Here is a 7,659-nt window from a genome sequence, read left to right on the forward strand (position 1 = left end):
AAGTGAACTGAAAAGGATAGGGAGGGAAATGTGCAACAATGAGTAAATGGAAGAAATGGAAGTTCAAGTTATTTTCAAAAATTTTGACAAAACCAAAAACAACGCTATTGTAAAACATAATCCCCCACACTGTTAGACATACTTCTGTGAATCATGATGTTACATATTTGTTACAAAATTTATGGGATTTATTAAGGAAATAGGTTAGGGGGTGGCAGAGGAGGCAAAAGATGTCACACAGTGAAAGTTAGGTTCAGTCCAGTAGCATAAAGAAACCTCTGGTTTCCTCGGTCATTCACCAAGCCTCGTTTCGTAGCAGTCGAGTCAGATCTTCTGGCTCTGAGTCCAGGACTCTGTCAGGCTATTTATTGTAGTCGTATTTCCTTCCCTGTGTGGGTGTCTATCACTCTTATGGTGGCCTCACAGCTACTGATAAGGTAGAAGATGCTGATCAACAATAAATCATATGTCTGCAGTTGAGGCAGCTGGAAACCATACCCCCAGAAGGGACTAAGATAATGACTTGAAAAGCCATTTTCAAAAGTTCTAACACCATAGTGCATTTCCCTATGAAGAAGGCCACCAAAGTTCCATTGGGAGTGAATTTTAATTTGACCTTTTAAGGGAGTTGATTAAGCAAGCAAACAAAGAAACAGAAATGGGGAAAAGAGGCCATGTCACATAAAGATTGTCAAGGAACATAGGATTAGAAGCTAAACAGAAAGGTCTTCTCCCAAAAGCCAAAAAGAGAAAGACACCTGGGAGTCTGTGCCCTGAGTTCACCTGGGAGTCTCTACCTTGAGCCCAGACTTTCAGCCTTGCAATTTTGTGAGAGACAAAGAATTTGTTTGCTAATGTCATCCACTTAATTATATTTCTGTTGTGCTAACTGTGCTAAATACAAACACAACAATTATACAATCCTACTGTTATTGTAATTAGGTAAATGGTGTCTCACAAATTAGCGTTATCTCTTAGTATTCTCTCCATTGTTTTGGAGAGTTCCCTCATGTAATCATTTACTTCTGAGTGCGTGCACAGGTTCAACCAGAGGACTTACTACAACATCGTCCTCTTGATTTAATATCAGATTACTTTATGACCTTTATTTCCTTTTTTTTATTTTAGAGAACAAAAGGGAGCCCCTGTTTCTTCCATCTGTATTCTTTCTAGTGCACAGGAAATTCATATAAAAAGCTGCCTTAGGGGGTTGACTTTAGAGGTGATTATGTTTCCTCCTTGTGATGGTTAATGTGATGGAATGTGTCAATCTGAACAGCAAGTGGCTTTTTGGTATATATTTTTCAAGGCTGTCCATGAAGAGCAGCTGTCTCAAGCTTTAAAATAGGGCAGCCTTAGGAGGTTTATGTTTTGTTTTGTTTTTAATTTTAACACCAGTATGACTGCTGGCTAAGGATTTGAAAGGGGGAGAAAGAGAAACAGAGAATAAATTAGTTGAGACAAGTACATACAACTCTTACCAAAAGGGAAACAAATAAAGCATATGATAATTTTTGTGGATCAGTGTTCTATATTTAACCTCTCCATTCCCATAATGTGGACAAAAAAGGAAATAATATAAAAATCAAGGAAATAAGTTGTTGTTATGTACTGTGGATGTGGAATCAACCCACAGCAGACCTTACAGTGGTTTTTAAAGGGCAATAAATCTGTGGGAGGAGATCGCCCATCTTTCCGCTGTGGAGCTGCTGGGGAATTAAATCTATTACATTTGCAGTGGCAGCAGCGTACCTTGTCCCTAAACCACCAGAGTTCCCTAGGAAGGTAAATAAGAGACCTCTCAAATATAACTAAAAAGAAAGCAAAACAAAACAGGCTACATACATCTTTAAAGTTTCTTTTAAGCTAAACCCCTGATTGGTTGGTATATGTTTAAAATTGTTTCTCAGTTATGAACTTTAATATAAAAACATCTAATCACATACTTGAGCTAATTAATTGCAGGAGAATTGCTACATTTATCATGTACGTGGAGTTTCCACTTTCAGTTTGCCATAACCAAGTCAATGTTTTGTTTTTATTATTTTGACCAAATAATCATTTAGAAATGAAGTCATGTTCTGTCTATCAGAACTGTCCATTGTTCAGTTCATCAAATTGGTTAAATGTTATCAAGTGAAGACTATATGATTGTTATATTCAGTGTATTTTTATATATATTTACCACTCTTCTGTGGTGATTTTAAAAATGTACACTTTTTAATGTTCTTCTTATTGAACAGTGGTGTCTATGTTTTTCTGCTTGAAACTGAAATGCATTTCGTGACTTCAACAAATAAGACATGAAGTATTGGAAACTATGTGACCTCAGAGAGTGCTCATAAAAGATAATAAAGTTGTCCAATTGCTGATTGAAGTATCCAATCTTGAAACCCCCAGCCCCATCTAAGCCCTCCCATTGTCGTGAGACTGCCTGAGGAGGAAATGAAGATAATACAATGAGAGAGAATAGAATAGAATAGAATAGAATAGAATAGAATAGAATAGAATAGAATAGAACAGAATAGAACAGAACATAATAGAATCATTAACATTGCATGAAGTAAACATGCAGAATTCCTGATGGCACAACAATTGAGTTCTTAGTGCTTTGAATTTAAACAGTGTCTACAATAGAAAGACTTGAGATCTGTTCCAGGAGACATTCCAACCTTCCAAACCCTGTGAGTTCCTGCTACTACTTAATGGTACCAGGAAAGATCTTTATAAATTATTGACTCACAAAAGCTATGAGAGGCAATAAAATAATTGATAATTGATATTTTAAGGCCGTTTTCTATAAATCATTACAATGAAAAAAATATCCACAACATATCTCTAAGGAAATACCAGTAGCATGAGAATACTGTGTTGTTACTCTGTACCATTTCATTAGCCCTGGCACATACCTAACCCTACAAGTTTTTCAGAGGCAAAAAAATTGCATGGGAGCTGATTTCTGGTTTCTCTCCTGTGGAGCAGTTGGAGGATTTGAACCACAACCTTTGGGCTGGCAGCCCATTTCCTTAACACTAAGCCAACTAGCCAAATACAGATCCATTTTTTACAATAATTACTCACTGAATTAGCTCAATGAGTAATTAACTGTCAATCTATACTCTTCCAGACTGTGTAATATTTGGATATAGAGCAGTAAGTAAAGAAACACAAGTACTAACTTCATGGAACATATTATCAAATAGAAAGTAACTTTCCCAGAGTTACACTACTGTAGCGAAAACAAGATAAATATTTTTCTTAATGGTATCAATAGAAACTAAAGATGATATATGGATTTCAAAATGCTTTCAAGAGCACTTCAAGTATTATTACGGTTATTACAGATGATATAAAACCCTATATAATGAGTGAACATTTCCCCCCACATTCCTCTAACTGGTGCACTTATATTACTTTAACTTCCGGGATGAATATTTCTTTATTTTATGTATTTTTTTTTTAAATTCACAAAGAACAGTAGCAAGCACATTTTGAACAATACGTATTTTAATTTTGCTTCTCCTTTTACTTTGGTACTGCCGAGCATACACTCCCAACTGCTATTTTTAAAAAAAATAATATGTGTGCTTTTTTACCAAAATGTATTTGGTCTTGGGTAAGAAACCTCATCTGTGGGACCTCCTGTGCTGTATCTGGTTGTTCAGGTATTAGCAAATCAAGAGGCAGTGATTACTAATTAAGTACAGAGAGATGGCAGCAGTTCAAATGGAACACTGACAGTCCTCTTATTATAACTGCCAACCTACTTATATTAATCTACAAAAAGATTGTGTACTTATCTTGGACTTAAATCACAAAAAGTGCATTCAAAATCATTGCAAAGACAATAATTACATGCACAACACTTGAGCTGCATGACATCTTTCCCCCTCTCATTCAGAAAATTGTTACCAATTGCCACTTTTGCTTTTTACATTCTCTACAACTCATTAAACTTTGTGAAGCTGCAACTGACAGCTAAAATAGATTTCAGTAACATTAGCTCCAATTTCAGTAGATTAAATGCTGAGGATCAGAAAGTAGAATATTCTGATTAGATATATTTACCAGACTGTTTTAGAAGATAGAAAGTAGAAAAACTAAAAAAGTGGAGACTAACACGAGTTTACATTTTTATGTTATGAGGGACCATGATATTACATTGTTATTCTTGTGTAGTTATTTAATAATTAAACAATATGCACTGAAAGAATGAGACTGGTCATTGCGTTTCAGTACAGCGTGGGCTGGTGGGGGAAAAAAACTTGATTGATATAAGTTTAAGCCAACCCAAAGCTGACCCTACCATGGGTTTTCACAGGCTCTATAAATCATAACAGTGGAGATTACACATCTTTCTCCCTCAGAGCAGCTGGTGGATTTGTACCACCTCCCTTTTAGTTGGTAGAGCAACTCTTTACCCATACATATACGAAGGTCTTTAGTAAAAGGTCTCCAATACTCATATCTAATTAGGTAAGTGAAAAAAAGAAGTCTAACAGAACACGAATATGTGTTCAAAGAAAGCCCAGTGTTCCATAGGTTAGTTCTGGCCAACTATGACATCCTTGGAAAAGGAGATTAGAAAAATATGCAAGATAGAGTTGATTTACAGCCAGCTGGACTGATGAAACAGCATAGTTGATATTTACTAATAACCAAGAAAATGGTTGTAGGCATTACAGTGTGCTATTTTACAGTCCAGTGTTATCCTTGTTTCCCTAGACTTGTTTATTTACTAGTAGTTTAAACTAGCATAACCTGTTAAACAGCCATGCTTTACTGCACGCTTAGAGGAGCAGATAAACAAAATGTGTATCAGCTCTCCCTTCAAGGAAAAACCTGCTGTCAGAAGCACACTCTTTTTCCTTGGTCAGGCAATAAGAACTCTCTATTCTGTAAGGTTACTAATGATTGATTTTTTTTGGAAGTAGATCCCAGAATTGTCTTTGGAGGTGTCTCTGGGTGGATTTGAACCAACAGAATTAACTGTACCACCCAGGCACAAATGATATAGTGAGGAGTTTTCCAGCTTCAGCAGCACTATTTGCACATCCCTCTAAGTGTCCTCCCAGTCAAACACTAAGCAAGCAGAGATTCTAGGTCTAGGCCATCCCTACCAAATGTGGGCATCCCTTAGTGCCTAAGCTTTGCCCTATTTCCCCCCATACGACCGGAGGAGCTTTCCTTGGCGTTAGGATGTAAATAGGGGCTCATTCTATATAATCTTTACTCCTTTCTATCTTAGCCTGGGTTCCCCACAGGAGAACATACAGTGATATATATTTTTATTTATATTTATATTAAGAACATGCTTCACTAAACTATGACAACTAGACATCCCAAGTCTGTGGCGGGGGTCAGGGGAGGATCAAGGTTTCTCTGAAGTCTTGTTGAAACAACTGATGCACTCAAAGTCTGCTTGTCAGGTGGTAGATGGGTGACTTGTGTACCAAAACCTCGAGGTTGGGGGTCAAGAATAGTTGCATGATACAGGAAGCTTTGCAAGAACATCCATATACATTGAGCACAGGCCACATCCCAAAGAAAAATGCATGTGAAGGTAAAATTGAGCATAAAGGAAAGAAAAGAAATACAGCATGAAAAAATAGAAGCAGTGTAACTTTTATTGGTTCAGAAGCAATGATCCAACAAACTATGCATGACCTATCAGGATGGCAGTAATGGAAGTACAGATACAGAATAGGAAATCACTCTACATCATCCAGGAACCCTCCAATGCCAGAGGAGATGCAAAGAATACAGAAAATAAAATATAAATTATAACGGGAGATTAGAATTGTCTGGAGAAAAATACTAGCATCTAAAATTACTCTGTCATTATGAATTTGGACACACTACTCATTTCCAATTATTAGAGAATAAATATAGTCAAGTCAAGAGTAGGAGTGACTTGCTAACTCATTCCTTTTGCCAATATTATTGGTCACAATCCTGTCTGCTTTTCTTCCAGTCTTTTCTACTCCTCAAATTTAAGACTTTTGAACACAACCCCTCCCTCACCAGACTTCTCAAATCCTCTATCTCCTTCACTATTATTTCAAGTGTTGCTTGTAGATAAAACCTTACTAACACTTTTCTTTTAGGTTTTTAGCCCATATTGATTTATCTAAGCTTCAATTGCACTTGTAGTGAGAGTGACACAATTGAGTCCTGGTTGATTTCTAAATGCTTCTTAAGTGTTCTTTCTACCTCACTTCTAGTGGAGACATCATTTTCCTGTTATATTTTTCTATGCACTTTAGTCCACAGTACAGAGCAGAATTCAAGCAACACAATAAATATACATTTTATAAAATTAAACATATTGGGTTATTTCCTTAATTTTATGTTACCCAAGGATAAAATAGGGACCAAATCTCTTTTAAATTTAAAACTTTGGTCAATAAGAGTTTTGGAAGGCAACATAATCCAATTCTAGTTTCAATGAATACATTTTAATGAAATGGCTATTTATTTAAGTGTAACTACAAGGGCTCTGGTGACTTTGCGTGTAAGGGGTTGCACTGCCAAGCCAGAGGCAGGTAGTTTGACTCTATTTGTAATTCCAAGGAAAAAAAAAGCAATTTCTTCCTGTGTAATACAGTCTCTGAAAATCTGCTGAAGGATCTTCTATGAATCTGTTCTGACTTGACAAAAATTAGCCTGAGTTTTTAAGAGAAAGTAAACTGTACATACAAAGGTGCTGAAAAACTCAAGGTATAGAAACACCTGATAGTGATTCCAGTCCCTAAGCCTTAAGTGGCAATAGTGAAACTAAAAGTTCGTGACATGAGAATCTTAAAAGCAAGGCTTCACTATGGTGAATAATTATACTGCTGTGAACGTTGGTGTACAAGTCTCTGTTTGTGCCTCAGTTCTTATTTTCTCATACCAAGAATATGGAAACAGGCCAAATATCCAACCACAATGGAATGGATTGAGAAATTATGGTACATTCACAGAATGGAATACTATGCAACACTCAGGAGCAATGATTTTGTAAATTACTACCTAACTTTAATCATATATTTCTTTTATGCCATTATTGTAGAATGTGTGTGATGATCGAAGGCCAGGAGGTGGAAGCAGAGAGGTGAGGATAGGGGGGAAGCATAATCACAGGGCCCCCTAATTTGATGGGTGGAGGGAGCAGTGGGTAAAGGAAAGGGGAAAGTACCTGTACATAAAACAATGTATATGAACCTTGTAAGTAAAATAGTGTAAAATACAGAAGTACGCACGTCAGTTAGTCAGTTAGTTAATTAATTACTATAAAAGCAATACTTCTAATGCAAGGACACGAGAAAGAAATTTCCTAATCTCTCTCATCTCCTACCCTCATATTTTCTTTCATTAGCCCAAAATACAGAGAAAAGTAATCTTAGGTGAGGTAAGCCCAGGACCAAGCCCAAACCAAACTCACTATCATCGACGTGATTCCAACTCAGAGTGACCCTAAAAGTCAAAGAATAGTTCAGAGGCTTCCCAAGGCTGTGATCTTTTCAGAAGAAGACTATCACATACTTCTCTCATGGACAAATAAATAGTGGCCTGACATTTTCTTGCCACTGTCCAACCTGACTTTTCTGCAAGCCCAGAGATCAGGTTCTGAGGTACAGAGCAAAGGAGAGTATAGGAAAGAGTAATTAAGCCAGG

Source organism: Elephantulus edwardii, unplaced genomic scaffold (assembly GCF_000299155.1).
Source record: "Elephantulus edwardii isolate Elephantulus edwardi_28Jun2011 unplaced genomic scaffold, EleEdw1.0 scaffold00261, whole genome shotgun sequence".
In the NCBI taxonomy this organism is placed as follows: domain Eukaryota; kingdom Metazoa; phylum Chordata; class Mammalia; order Macroscelidea; family Macroscelididae; genus Elephantulus; species Elephantulus edwardii.